The following is a 16,756-nucleotide window of genomic DNA, read 5'->3' on the forward strand; positions in this document are numbered from 1 at the left end:
TGAATCGATTATTTTTGAATCTATTCGTTTCAATTCGATTCGATTCAATTTGATTAGATTCGATTATTTTAGATTCGATTCGAATCGATTCCATTAATTTTTATTCGATTCGATAATTTTTTATTCAATTCGATTATTTTCGATTCGATTCGATGGATTCGATTCGTTTATTTTCGATTCTATTTGATTATTTTTGATTCGATTCGATTCTTTTCAATTTGATTCGATTCTTTTCGATTCGACTCGATTTTTTTCGATTCGATACGATTCTTTTCCATTCGATTCGATTCTTTTCGATTCGATTCATTCGAATAATCTAATCAAATCAAATTGAATCGAAAAGATTTGATTCGAATCGAATAGAAGAGAATCGAATCGAATCGAATTGAAAGAATCGAATCGAATCAAATCGAAAAGAATCGAATCGAATCAAATCAAAAAGAATCTAAACGAATTGAAAAAATCGAATCGAATTTAATACAATCGAAAAGAATCGAATCGAAAGAATCGAATCAAATCGACAAAAATTGAATCAAATTGAATTGAATCGAACATTATCGAATCAAATGACATCGAAAAGAAGCGAATCGAAAAGAATCGAATCCAATAGAAAAGAATCGAATCGAATTGAATCAAATTGAAAGGAATCGAATCAACAAAAAGAATCGAAACCAATTGAAAAAGATCGATTCGATTCGATTAATTTCAATTCAATTCGATTATTTTTGATTCAATTCCATTCGATTCGATTCTTTTCTATTCGATTCGATTATTTTTGATTCTATTCGATTCTTTTCGATTCGATTAATTTCGATTCGATTTGATTCGATTCTTTTCAATTTGATTTGATTATTTTCTTTTTTTAATTTTTAAATTTATTTATGATAGTCACACAGAGAGAGAGAGAGAGGCAGAGACACAGACAGAGGGAGAAGCAGGCTCCATGCACCGGGAGCCCAACGTGGGATTCAATCCCAGATCTCCAGAATCACGCCCTGGGCCAAAGGCAGGCTCTAAACTGCTGCGCCACCCAGGGATCCCCAATTTGATTATTTTCTATTCAATTCTATTCTATTCAATTATTTTCGGTTCAATTCGGTTTGATTATTTTTTAATTGATTTGATTCTTTTCGATTCGATTCGATTATTTTCGATTCGAATCAATTCGATTCTTTTCGAGTCTGTTATTTTAGATTCGATTTGATTTTTTGATTCGATTTGATTCTTTTCGATTCGAATCGATTCGATTCTTTTCGATTCGATTCTTTTCAATTCGATTCGATTCTTTTCGATTCGATTCGATTCGATTATATTTGATTCAATTCGATTGGCTTAGATTCGATTCGATTCGATGGGAATCGATTATTTTTGATTCAATTTGATGGGATTCGATTCTTTTCGATTTGATTCGATTCTTTTTGATTTGACTCCATTTTTTCGATTCAATTAGATTCTTTTGGATTCGTAAGGATTCCTTTCCATTCGATTCGATTCTTTTCGATTTGATTCGATTCGATTCTTTTCAATTCGATTCATTCAAATAATCGAATCAAATCAAATTGAATCGAAAAGATTTGATTCGAATCGAATAGAAAAGAATCGAATCTAATTGAATCGAATCAAAAAGAATCAAATCGAATTGAATCTAATCGAAAAGAATCGAATTGAATCGAATCAAAAAGATCTACACGAATTGAAAAAAATGGAATCAAATCGAATAGAATCGAAAAGAATCGAATCGAATCGAAAGAATCGAATCAAATCGACAAAAATCAAATCAAATTGAATTGAATCGAACAGAATTGAATCGAATGACATCGAAAAGAAGCGAATCGAAAAGAATCGAATCCAATAGAAAAGAACCGAATCGAATTGAATCAAATCGAAAGGAATCGAATAAAATCAAAAATAATCAAAACGAATTGAAAAATCGAATCGATTTGATTAATTTCGGTTCGATTCGATTATTTTTGATTCAATTCGTTTTGATTCGATTATTTTCTATTCGATTTGATTATTTTTGATTCGATTCGATTCTTTTCGATTCGATTAATTTCGATTCGATTTGATTCGATTCTTTTCAATTCGATTTGATTTTCTTTTTTTTTAATTTTTAAATTTAGTTTTGATAGTCACACAGAGAGAGAGAGAGAGGCAAAGACACAGACAGAGGGAGAAGCAGGCTCCATGCACCGGGAGCCCAACGTGGGATTCAATCCCAGATCTCCAGAATCACGCCCTGGGCCAAAGGCAGGCGCTAAACCGCTGCGCCACCCAGGGATCCCCGATTTGATTATTTTCTATTCAATTCTATTCTATTCGATTATTTTCAGTTCGATTCGATTGCATTTGATTCGATTATTTTCGATTCAATTCGGTTTGATTATTTTTGAATTGATTTGATTCTTTTCGATTTAAATCGATTCGATTCTTTTCGATTCCATTATTTTATTTTTTTTTAAACTAGATTAATTAATTATTTATTTATTTATGATAGTCACAGAGAGAGAGAGGCAGAGACATAGGCAGAGGGAGAAGCAGGCTCTATGCACCGGGAGCCCGATGTGGGATTCGATCCAGGGTCTCCAGGATTGCGCCCTGGGCCAAAGGCAGGCGCCAAACTGCTGCGCCACCCAGGGATCCCTGATTCCATTATTCTAGATTTGATTCGATTTTTTGATTCGATTCGATTATTTTTGATTCAATTCGATTGGATTATTTTCGATTCGGTTCTATTCGAACCGATTATTTTCGATTCAATTCGATTCGATGCGATTATTTTCCATTTGATTCGATTATTTTCGATTCGATTTGATTAATTTTGATTCGATACGATTATTTTCAATTCAATTCAATACAATTTGATTATTTCTTATTCTATTTGATTGGATTCGATTCGATTTTTTTGATTCGATTCGATTATTTTTTATTAGATTCAATTCTTTTCGATTCGATTCGATTTGATTCTATTCGATTATTTTCGATTCAATTCGGTTCGATTCGAATCGATTATTTTCGATTCAATTCAATTCGATTCGGTTCGATAATTTTCGATTTGATTCGATTATTTTGTATTCGATTCAATTCGATTCGAATCGAGTATTTTCGATTCAATTATATGCGAATCAGTTTGGTTCGATTCGATTCGATTATTTTCGATTCAAATCAGTTCGATTCGATTATTTTAGATTCAATTCGGTTCGATTGGGTTTGATTATTTTCGATTTGATTCGATTCGATTCGATTATTTTCGATTCGATTCTATTGGATTCGTTTAGATTATTTTCAATTCGATTCGATTCTTCAATTCGATTCGATTATTTTCGATTCACTTCATTTCTATTATTTCCGGTTCGATTCGATGCGAATCTTTTCGATTTGATTATTTTCGATTCGATTCGATTCTTTTCAATTCGATTCGAATCCTTTCGATTCGGTTCGATTATTTTCGCTTCAAATCAATTCTTTTCGATTTGATTCTTTTCCTTTTTTAAATTTCTTTTACAGATTTTATTTAGTTATTCATAGAGACACAGCTAGAGAGAGAGAGGCAGAGACACAGGCAGAGGGAGAAGCAGGCTCCATCCAGGGAGCCTGATGTGTGACTCAATCCCGGGTCTCCAGGATCACACCCTGGGCTGCAGGCAGCGCTAAACCGCTGCGCCACTGGGGCTGCCCTTTATTCTATTTTTTTCGATTCGATTCAATATTTTTGATTCGAATCGACTTGATTCTTTTTGATTTGATTATTTTAGATTCGATTCGGTTCGATTATTTTCAATTTGATTCTATTCGATTCGATTTTTCTCAATTCTATTCTGTTCTTTTCGATTCAATTCGATTATATTCGATTCAATTCGATTGGTTTATATTCGATTCGATTCGATGGGAATCGATTATTTTTTATTCGATTCGATTTGATTCAATTATTTTCAATTCAATTCTATTCGATTATTTTCATTTCAATTCGATTCGATTCGATTTGATTATAATGAATTCTTTTCAATTCTATTTGAATACTTTTAATTCAATTCGATTCGATTATTTTTGATTCGATTCTATTTTTTCGATTTGATTATTTTCGATTCAATTTGATTCGATTCGATTCGATTCGATTATTTTCAATTTGATTCTATTCGATTCGATTCAATTCTTTTCTATTCTATTCGTATCACCTCGATTCTTTTCGATTCGATTATTTTAGATTCGATTCGATTATTTTCAATTTGATTTGATTATTTTTGATTCGATTCGATTCTTTTCAATTCAATTCGATTCTTTTCGATTCGATTCGATTACTTTCAATTCTCTTCTTTTCCATTATTTTCGATTCAATTCGATGTGAATCGATTATTTTTGAATCTATTCGTTTCAATTCGATTCGATTCAATTTGATTAGATTCGATTATTTTAGATTCGATTCGAATCGATTCCATTAATTTTTATTCGATTCGATAATTTTTTATTCAATTCGATTATTTTCGATTCGATTCGATGGATTCGATTCGTTTATTTTCGATTCTATTTGATTATTTTTGATTCGATTCGATTCTTTTCAATTTGATTCGATTCTTTTCGATTCGACTCGATTTTTTTCAATTCGATACGATTCTTTTCCATTCGATTCGATTCTTTTCGATTCGATTCATTCGAATAATCTAATCAAATCAAATTGAATCGAAAAGATTTGATTCGAATCGAATAGAAGAGAATCGAATCGAATCGAATTGAAAGAATCGAATCGAATCAAATCGAAAAGAATCGAATCGAATCAAATCAAAAAGAATCTAAACGAATTGAAAAAATCGAATCGAATTTAATACAATCGAAAAGAATCGAATCGAAAGAATCGAATCAAATCGACAAAAATTGAATCAAATTGAATTGAATCGAACATTATCGAATCAAATGACATCGAAAAGAAGCGAATCGAAAAGAATCGAATCCAATAGAAAAGAATCGAATCGAATTGAATCAAATTGAAAGGAATCGAATCAACAAAAAGAATCGAAACCAATTGAAAAAGATCGATTCGATTCGATTAATTTCAATTCAATTCGATTATTTTTGATTCAATTCCATTCGATTCGATTCTTTTCTATTCGATTCGATTATTTTTGATTCTATTCGATTCTTTTCGATTCGATTAATTTCGATTCGATTTGATTCGATTCTTTTCAATTTGATTTGATTATTTTCTTTTTTTAATTTTTAAATTTATTTATGATAGTCACACAGAGAGAGAGAGAGAGGCAGAGACACAGACAGAGGGAGAAGCAGGCTCCATGCACCGGGAGCCCAACGTGGGATTCAATCCCAGATCTCCAGAATCACGCCCTGGGCCAAAGGCAGGCTCTAAACTGCTGCGCCACCCAGGGATCCCCAATTTGATTATTTTCTATTCAATTCTATTCTATTCAATTATTTTCGGTTCAATTCGGTTTGATTATTTTTTAATTGATTTGATTCTTTTCGATTCGATTCGATTATTTTCGATTCGAATCAATTCGATTCTTTTCGAGTCTGTTATTTTAGATTCGATTTGATTTTTTGATTCGATTTGATTCTTTTCGATTCGAATCGATTCGATTCTTTTCGATTCGATTCTTTTCAATTCGATTCGATTCTTTTCGATTCGATTCGATTCGATTATATTTGATTCAATTCGATTGGCTTAGATTCGATTCGATTCGATGGGAATCGATTGTTTTTGATTCAATTTGATGGGATTCGATTCTTTTCGATTTGATTCGATTCTTTTTGATTTGACTCCATTTTTTCGATTCAATTAGATTCTTTTGGATTCGTAACGATTCCTTTCCATTCGATTCGATTCTTTTCGATTTGATTCGATTCGATTCTTTTCAATTCGATTCATTCAAATAATCGAATCAAATCAAATTGAATCGAAAAGATTTGATTCGAATCGAATAGAAAAGAATCGAATCTAATTGAATCGAATCAAAAAGAATCAAATCGAATTGAATCTAATCGAAAAGAATCGAATTGAATCGAATCAAAAAGATCTACACGAATTGAAAAAAATGGAATCAAATCGAATAGAATCGAAAAGAATCGAATCGAATCGAAAGAATCGAATCAAATCGACAAAAATCAAATCAAATTGAATTGAATCGAACAGAATTGAATCGAATGACATCGAAAAGAAGCGAATCGAAAAGAATCGAATCCAATAGAAAAGAACCGAATCGAATTGAATCAAATCGAAAGGAATCGAATAAAACCAAAAATAATCAAAACGAATTGAAAAATCGAATCGATTTGATTAATTTCGGTTCGATTCGATTATTTTTGATTCAATTCGTTTTGATTCGATTATTTTCTATTCGATTTGATTATTTTTGATTCGATTCGATTCTTTTCGATTCGATTAATTTCGATTCGATTTGATTCGATTCTTTTCAATTCGATTTGATTTTCTTTTTTTTTAATTTTTAAATTTAGTTTTGATAGTCACACAGAGAGAGAGAGAGAGGCAAAGACACAGACAGAGGGAGAAGCAGGCTCCATGCACCGGGAGCCCAACGTGGGATTCAATCCCAGATCTCCAGAATCACGCCCTGGGCCAAAGGCAGGCGCTAAACCGCTGCGCCACCCAGGGATCCCCGATTTGATTATTTTCTATTCAATTCTATTCTATTCGATTATTTTCAGTTCGATTCGATTGCATTTGATTCGATTATTTTCGATTCAATTCGGTTTGATTATTTTTGAATTGATTTGATTCTTTTCGATTTAAATCGATTCGATTCTTTTCGATTCCATTATTTTATTTTTTTTTAAACTAGATTAATTATTTATTTATTTATTTATGATAGTCACAGAGAGAGAGAGGCAGAGACATAGGCAGAGGGAGAAGCAGGCTCTATGCACCGGGAGCCCGATGTGGGATTCGATCCAGGGTCTCCAGGATTGCGCCCTGGGCCAAAGGCAGGCGCCAAACTGCTGCGCCACCCAGGGATCCCTGATTCCATTATTCTAGATTTGATTCGATTTTTTGATTCGATTCGATTATTTTTGATTCAATTCGATTGGATTATTTTCGATTCGGTTCTATTCGAACCGATTATTTTCGATTCAATTCGATTCGATGCGATTATTTTCCATTTGATTCGATTATTTTCGATTCGATTTGATTAATTTTGATTCGATACGATTATTTTCAATTCAATTCAATACAATTTGATTATTTCTTATTCTATTTGATTGGATTCGATTCGATTTTTTTGATTCGATTCGATTATTTTTTATTAGATTCAATTCTTTTCGATTCGATTCGATTTGATTCTATTCGATTATTTTCGATTCAATTCGGTTCGATTCGAATCGATTATTTTCGATTCAATTCAATTCGATTCGGTTCGATAATTTTCGATTTGATTCGATTATTTTGTATTCGATTCAATTCGATTCGAATCGAGTATTTTCGATTCGATTATATGCGAATCAGTTTGGTTCGATTCGATTCGATTATTTTCGATTCAAATCAGTTCGATTCGATTATTTTAGATTCAATTCGGTTCGATTGGGTTTGATTATTTTCGATTTGATTCGATTCGATTCGATTATTTTCGATTCGATTCTATTGGATTCGTTTAGATTATTTTCAATTCGATTCGATTCTTCAATTCGATTCGATTATTTTCGATTCACTTCATTTCTATTATTTCCGGTTCGATTCGATGCGAATCTTTTCGATTTGATTATTTTCGATTTGATTATTTTCGATTCGATTCGATTCTTTTCAATTCGATTCAAATCCTTTCGATTCGGTTCGATTATTTTCGCTTCAAATCAATTCTTTTCGATTTGATTCTTTTCCTTTTTTAAATTTCTTTTACAGATTTTATTTAGTTATTCATAGAGACACAGCTAGAGAGAGAGAGGCAGAGACACAGGCAGAGGGAGAAGCAGGCTCCATCCAGGGAGCCTGATGTGTGACTCAATCCCGGGTCTCCAGGATCACACCCTGGGCTGCAGGCAGCGCTAAACCGCTGCGCCACTGGGGCTGCCCTTTATTCTATTTTTTTCGATTCGATTCAATATTTTTGATTCGAATCGACTTGATTCTTTTTGATTTGATTATTTTAGATTCGATTCGGTTCGATTATTTTCAATTTGATTCTATTCGATTCGATTTTTCTCAATTCTATTCTGTTCTTTTCGATTCAATTCGATTATATTCGATTCAATTCGATTGGTTTATATTCGATTCGATTCGATGGGAATCGATTATTTTTTATTCGATTCGATTTGATTCAATTATTTTCAATTCAATTCTATTCGATTATTTTCATTTCAATTCGATTCGATTCGATTTGATTATAATGAATTCTTTTCAATTCTATTTGAATACTTTTAATTCAATTCGATTCGATTATTTTTGATTCGATTCTATTTTTTCGATTTGATTATTTTCGATTCAATTTGATTCGATTCGATTCGATTCGATTATTTTCAATTTGATTCTATTCGATTCGATTCAATTCTTTTCTATTCTATTCGTATCACCTCGATTCTTTTCGATTCGATTATTTTAGATTCGATTCGATTATTTTCAATTTGATTTGATTATTTTTGATTCGATTCGATTCTTTTCAATTCAATTCGATTCTTTTCGATTCGATTCGATTACTTTCAATTCTCTTCTTTTCCATTATTTTCGATTCAATTCGATGTGAATCGATTATTTTTGAATCTATTCGTTTCAATTCGATTCGATTCAATTTGATTAGATTCGATTATTTTAGATTCGATTCGAATCGATTCCATTAATTTTTATTCGATTCGATAATTTTTTATTCAATTCGATTATTTTCGATTCGATTCGATGGATTCGATTCGTTTATTTTCGATTCTATTTGATTATTTTTGATTCGATTCGATTCTTTTCAATTTGATTCGATTCTTTTCGATTCGACTCGATTTTTTTCGATTCGATACGATTCTTTTCCATTCGATTCGATTCTTTTCGATTCGATTCATTCGAATAATCTAATCAAATCAAATTGAATCGAAAAGATTTGATTCGAATCGAATAGAAGAGAATCGAATCGAATTGAATTGAAAGAATCGAATCGAATCAAATCGAAAAGAATCGAATCGAATCAAATCAAAAAGAATCTAAACGAATTGAAAAAATCGAATCGAATTTAATACAATCGAAAAGAATCGAATCGAAAGAATCGAATCAAATCGACAAAAATTGAATCAAATTGAATTGAATCGAACATTATCGAATCAAATGACATCGAAAAGAAGCGAATCGAAAAGAATCGAATCCAATAGAAAAGAATCGAATCGAATTGAATCAAATTGAAAGGAATCGAATCAACAAAAAGAATCGAAACCAATTGAAAAAGATCGATTCGATTCGATTAATTTCAATTCAATTCGATTCTTTTTGATTCAATTCCATTCGATTCGATTCTTTTCTATTCGATTCGATTATTTTTGATTCTATTCGATTCTTTTCGATTCGATTAATTTCGATTCGATTTGATTCGATTCTTTTCAATTTGATTTGATTATTTTCTTTTTTTAATTTTTAAATTTATTTATGATAGTCACACAGAGAGAGAGAGAGAGGCAGAGACACAGACAGAGGGAGAAGCAGGCTCCATGCACCGGGAGCCCAACGTGGGATTCAATCCCAGATCTCCAGAATCACGCCCTGGGCCAAAGGCAGGCTCTAAACTGCTGCGCCACCCAGGGATCCCCAATTTGATTATTTTCTATTCAATTCTATTCTATTCAATTATTTTCGGTTCAATTCGGTTTGATTATTTTTTAATTGATTTGATTCTTTTCGATTCGATTCGATTATTTTCGATTCGAATCAATTCGATTCTTTTCGAGTCTGTTATTTTAGATTCGATTTGATTTTTTGATTCGATTTGATTCTTTTCGATTCGAATCGATTCGATTCTTTTCGATTCGATTCTTTTCAATTCGATTCGATTCTTTTCGATTCGATTCGATTCGATTATATTTGATTCAATTCGATTGGCTTAGATTCGATTCGATTCGATGGGAATCGATTGTTTTTGATTCAATTTGATGGGATTCGATTCTTTTCGATTTGATTCGATTCTTTTTGATTTGACTCCATTTTTTCGATTCAATTAGATTCTTTTGGATTCGTAACGATTCCTTTCCATTCGATTCGATTCTTTTCGATTTGATTCGATTCGATTCTTTTCAATTCGATTCATTCAAATAATCGAATCAAATCAAATTGAATCGAAAAGATTTGATTCGAATCGAATAGAAAAGAATCGAATCTAATTGAATCGAATCAAAAAGAATCAAATCGAATTGAATCTAATCGAAAAGAATCGAATTGAATCGAATCAAAAAGATCTACACGAATTGAAAAAAATGGAATCAAATCGAATAGAATCGAAAAGAATCGAATCGAATCGAAAGAATCGAATCAAATCGACAAAAATCAAATCAAATTGAATTGAATCGAACAGAATTGAATCGAATGACATCGAAAAGAAGCGAATCGAAAAGAATCGAATCCAATAGAAAAGAACCGAATCGAATTGAATCAAATCGAAAGGAATCGAATAAAATCAAAAATAATCAAAACGAATTGAAAAATCGAATCGATTTGATTAATTTCGGTTCGATTCGATTATTTTTGATTCAATTCGTTTTGATTCGATTATTTTCTATTCGATTTGATTATTTTTGATTCGATTCGATTCTTTTCGATTCGATTAATTTCGATTCGATTTGATTCGATTCTTTTCAATTCGATTTGATTTTCTTTTTTTTTAATTTTTAAATTTAGTTTTGATAGTCACACAGAGAGAGAGAGAGAGGCAAAGACACAGACAGAGGGAGAAGCAGGCTCCATGCACCGGGAGCCCAACGTGGGATTCAATCCCAGATCTCCAGAATCACGCCCTGGGCCAAAGGCAGGCGCTAAACCGCTGCGCCACCCAGGGATCCCCGATTTGATTATTTTCTATTCAATTCTATTCTATTCGATTATTTTCAGTTCGATTCGATTGCATTTGATTCGATTATTTTCGATTCAATTCGGTTTGATTATTTTTGAATTGATTTGATTCTTTTCGATTTAAATCGATTCGATTCTTTTCGATTCCATTATTTTATTTTTTTTTAAACTAGATTAATTATTTATTTATTTATTTATGATAGTCACAGAGAGAGAGAGGCAGAGACATAGGCAGAGGGAGAAGCAGGCTCTATGCACCGGGAGCCCGATGTGGGATTCGATCCAGGGTCTCCAGGATTGCGCCCTGGGCCAAAGGCAGGCGCCAAACTGCTGCGCCACCCAGGGATCCCTGATTCCATTATTCTAGATTTGATTCGATTTTTTGATTCGATTCGATTATTTTTGATTCAATTCGATTGGATTATTTTCGATTCGGTTCTATTCGAACCGATTATTTTCGATTCAATTCGATTCGATGCGATTATTTTCCATTTGATTCGATTATTTTCGATTCGATTTGATTAATTTTGATTCGATACGATTATTTTCAATTCAATTCAATACAATTTGATTATTTCTTATTCTATTTGATTGGATTCGATTCGATTTTTTTGATTCGATTCGATTATTTTTTATTAGATTCAATTCTTTTCGATTCGATTCGATTTGATTCTATTCGATTATTTTCGATTCAATTCGGTTCGATTCGAATCGATTATTTTCGATTCAATTCAATTCGATTCGGTTCGATAATTTTCGATTTGATTCGATTATTTTGTATTCGATTCAATTCAATTCGAATCGAGTATTTTCGATTCAATTATATGCGAATCAGTTTGGTTCGATTCGATTCGATTATTTTCGATTCAAATCAGTTCGATTCGATTATTTTAGATTCAATTCGGTTCGATTGGGTTTGATTATTTTCGATTTGATTCGATTCGATTCGATTATTTTCGATTCGATTCTATTGGATTCGTTTAGATTATTTTCAATTCGATTCGATTCTTCAATTCGATTCGATTATTTTCGATTCACTTCATTTCTATTATTTCCGGTTCGATTCGATGCGAATCTTTTCGATTTGATTATTTTCGATTCGATTCGATTCTTTTCAATTCGATTCGAATCCTTTCGATTCGGTTCGATTATTTTCGCTTCAAATCAATTCTTTTCGATTTGATTCTTTTCCTTTTTTAAATTTCTTTTACAGATTTTATTTAGTTATTCATAGAGACACAGCTAGAGAGAGAGAGGCAGAGACACAGGCACAGGGAGAAGCAGGCTCCATCCAGGGAGCCTGATGTGTGACTCAATCCCGGGTCTCCAGGATCACACCCTGGGCTGCAGGCAGCGCTAAACCGCTGCGCCACTGGGGCTGCCCTTTATTCTATTTTTTTCGATTCGATTCAATATTTTTGATTCGAATCGACTTGATTCTTTTTGATTTGATTATTTTAGATTCGATTCGGTTCGATTATTTTCAATTTGATTCTATTCGATTCGATTTTTCTCAATTCTATTCTGTTCTTTTCGATTCAATTCGATTATATTCGATTCAATTCGATTGGTTTATATTCGATTCGATTCGATGGGAATCGATTATTTTTTATTCGATTCGATTTGATTCAATTATTTTCAATTCAATTCTATTCGATTATTTTCATTTCAATTCGATTCGATTCGATTTGATTATAATGAATTCTTTTCAATTCTATTTGAATACTTTTAATTCAATTCGATTCGATTATTTTTGATTCGATTCTATTTTTTCGATTTGATTATTTTCGATTCAATTTGATTCGATTCGATTCGATTCGATTATTTTCAATTTGATTCTATTCGATTCGATTCAATTCTTTTCTATTCTATTCGTATCACCTCGATTCTTTTCGATTCGATTATTTTAGATTCGATTCGATTATTTTCAATTTGATTTGATTATTTTTGATTCGATTCGATTCTTTTCAATTCAATTCGATTCTTTTCGATTCGATTCGATTACTTTCAATTCTCTTCTTTTCCATTATTTTCGATTCAATTCGATGTGAATCGATTATTTTTGAATCTATTCGTTTCAATTCGATTCGATTCAATTTGATTAGATTCGATTATTTTAGATTCGATTCGAATCGATTCCATTAATTTTTATTCGATTCGATAATTTTTTATTCAATTCGATTATTTTCGATTCGATTCGATGGATTCGATTCGTTTATTTTCGATTCTATTTGATTATTTTTGATTCGATTCGATTCTTTTCAATTTGATTCGATTCTTTTCGATTCGACTCGATTTTTTTCGATTCGATACGATTCTTTTCCATTCGATTCGATTCTTTTCGATTCGATTCATTCGAATAATCTAATCAAATCAAATTGAATCGAAAAGATTTGATTCGAATCGAATAGAAGAGAATCGAATCGAATCGAATTGAAAGAATCGAATCGAATCAAATCGAAAAGAATCGAATCGAATCAAATCAAAAAGAATCTAAACGAATTGAAAAAATCGAATCGAATTTAATACAATCGAAAAGAATCGAATCGAAAGAATCGAATCAAATCGACAAAAATTGAATCAAATTGAATTGAATCGAACATTATCGAATCAAATGACATCGAAAAGAAGCGAATCGAAAAGAATCGAATCCAATAGAAAAGAATCGAATCGAATTGAATCAAATTGAAAGGAATCGAATCAACAAAAAGAATCGAAACCAATTGAAAAAGATCGATTCGATTCGATTAATTTCAATTCAATTCGATTATTTTTGATTCAATTCCATTCGATTCGATTCTTTTCTATTCGATTCGATTATTTTTGATTCTATTCGATTCTTTTCGATTCGATTAATTTCGATTCGATTTGATTCGATTCTTTTCAATTTGATTTGATTATTTTCTTTTTTTAATTTTTAAATTTATTTATGATAGTCACACACAGAGAGAGAGAGAGGCAGAGACACAGACAGAGGGAGAAGCAGGCTCCATGCACCGGGAGCCCAACGTGGGATTCAATCCCAGATCTCCAGAATCACGCCCTGGGCCAAAGGCAGGCTCTAAACTGCTGCGCCACCCAGGGATCCCCAATTTGATTATTTTCTATTCAATTCTATTCTATTCAATTATTTTCGGTTCAATTCGGTTTGATTATTTTTTAATTGATTTGATTCTTTTCGATTCGATTCGATTATTTTCGATTCGAATCAATTCGATTCTTTTCGAGTCTGTTATTTTAGATTCGATTTGATTTTTTGATTCGATTTGATTCTTTTCGATTCGATTCGATTCGATTATATTTGATTCAATTCGATTGGCTTAGATTCGATTCGATTCGATGGGAATCGATTGTTTTTGATTCAATTTGATGGGATTCGATTCTTTTCGATTTGATTCGATTCTTTTTGATTTGACTCCATTTTTTCGATTCAATTAGATTCTTTTGGATTCGTAACGATTCCTTTCCATTCGATTCGATTCTTTTCGATTTGATTCGATTCGATTCTTTTCAATTCGATTCATTCAAATAATCGAATCAAATCAAATTGAATCGAAAAGATTTGATTCGAATCGAATAGAAAAGAATCGAATCTAATTGAATCGAATCAAAAAGAATCAAATCGAATTGAATCTAATCGAAAAGAATCGAATTGAATCGAATCAAAAAGATCTACACGAATTGAAAAAAATGGAATCAAATCGAATAGAATCGAAAAGAATCGAATCGAATCGAAAGAATCGAATCAAATCGACAAAAATCAAATCAAATTGAATTGAATCGAACAGAATTGAATCGAATGACATCGAAAAGAAGCGAATCGAAAAGAATCGAATCCAATAGAAAAGAACCGAATCGAATTGAATCAAATCGAAAGGAATCGAATAAAACCAAAAATAATCAAAACGAATTGAAAAATCGAATCGATTTGATTAATTTCGGTTCGATTCGATTATTTTTGATTCAATTCGTTTTGATTCGATTATTTTCTATTCGATTTGATTATTTTTGATTCGATTCGATTCTTTTCGATTCGATTAATTTCGATTCGATTTGATTCGATTCTTTTCAATTCGATTTGATTTTCTTTTTTTTTAATTTTTAAATTTAGTTTTGATAGTCACACAGAGAGAGAGAGAGAGGCAAAGACACAGACAGAGGGAGAAGCAGGCTCCATGCACCGGGAGCCCAACGTGGGATTCAATCCCAGATCTCCAGAATCACGCCCTGGGCCAAAGGCAGGCGCTAAACCGCTGCGCCACCCAGGGATCCCCGATTTGATTATTTTCTATTCAATTCTATTCTATTCGATTATTTTCAGTTCGATTCGATTGCATTTGATTCGATTATTTTCGATTCAATTCGGTTTGATTATTTTTGAATTGATTTGATTCTTTTCGATTTAAATCGATTCGATTCTTTTCGATTCCATTATTTTATTTTTTTTTAAACTAGATTAATTATTTATTTATTTATTTATGATAGTCACAGAGAGAGAGAGGCAGAGACATAGGCAGAGGGAGAAGCAGGCTCTATGCACCGGGAGCCCGATGTGGGATTCGATCCAGGGTCTCCAGGATTGCGCCCTGGGCCAAAGGCAGGCGCCAAACTGCTGCGCCACCCAGGGATCCCTGATTCCATTATTCTAGATTTGATTCGATTTTTTGATTCGATTCGATTATTTTTGATTCAATTCGATTGGATTATTTTCGATTCGGTTCTATTCGAACCGATTATTTTCGATTCAATTCGATTCGATGCGATTATTTTCCATTTGATTCGATTATTTTCGATTCGATTTGATTAATTTTGATTCGATACGATTATTTTCAATTCAATTCAATACAATTTGATTATTTCTTATTCTATTTGATTGGATTCGATTCGATTTTTTTGATTCGATTCGATTATTTTTTATTAGATTCAATTCTTTTCGATTCGATTCGATTTGATTCTATTCGATTATTTTCGATTCAATTCGGTTCGATTCGAATCGATTATTTTCGATTCAATTCAATTCGATTCGGTTCGATAATTTTCGATTTGATTCGATTATTTTGTATTCGATTCAATTCGATTCGAATCGAGTATTTTCGATTCGATTATATGCGAATCAGTTTGGTTCGATTCGATTCGATTATTTTCGATTCAAATCAGTTCGATTCGATTATTTTAGATTCAATTCGGTTCGATTGGGTTTGATTATTTTCGATTTGATTCGATTCGATTCGATTATTTTCGATTCGATTCTATTGGATTCGTTTAGATTATTTTCAATTCGATTCGATTCTTCAATTCGATTCGATTATTTTCGATTCACTTCATTTCTATTATTTCCGGTTCGATTCGATGCGAATCTTTTCGATTTGATTATTTTCGATTTGATTATTTTCGATTCGATTCGATTCTTTTCAATTCGATTCGAATCCTTTCGATTCGGTTCGATTATTTTCGCTTCAAATCAATTCTTTTCGATTTGATTCTTTTCCTTTTTTAAATTTCTTTTACAGATTTTATTTAGTTATTCATAGAGACACAGCTAGAGAGAGAGAGGCAGAGACACAGGCAGAGGGAGAAGCAGGCTCCATCCAGGGAGCCTGATGTGTGACTCAATCCCGGGTCTCCAGGATCACACCCTGGGCTGCAGGCAGCGCTAAACCGCTGCGCCACTGGGGCTGCCCTTTATTCTATTTTTTTCGATTCGATTCAATATTTTTGATTCGAATCGACTTGATTCTTTTTGATTTGATTATTTTAGATTCG

The sequence above is a fragment of the Canis aureus genome, chromosome 28 (genome assembly GCF_053574225.1).
Source record: "Canis aureus isolate CA01 chromosome 28, VMU_Caureus_v.1.0, whole genome shotgun sequence".
Taxonomy (NCBI): Eukaryota; Metazoa; Chordata; class Mammalia; order Carnivora; family Canidae; genus Canis; species Canis aureus.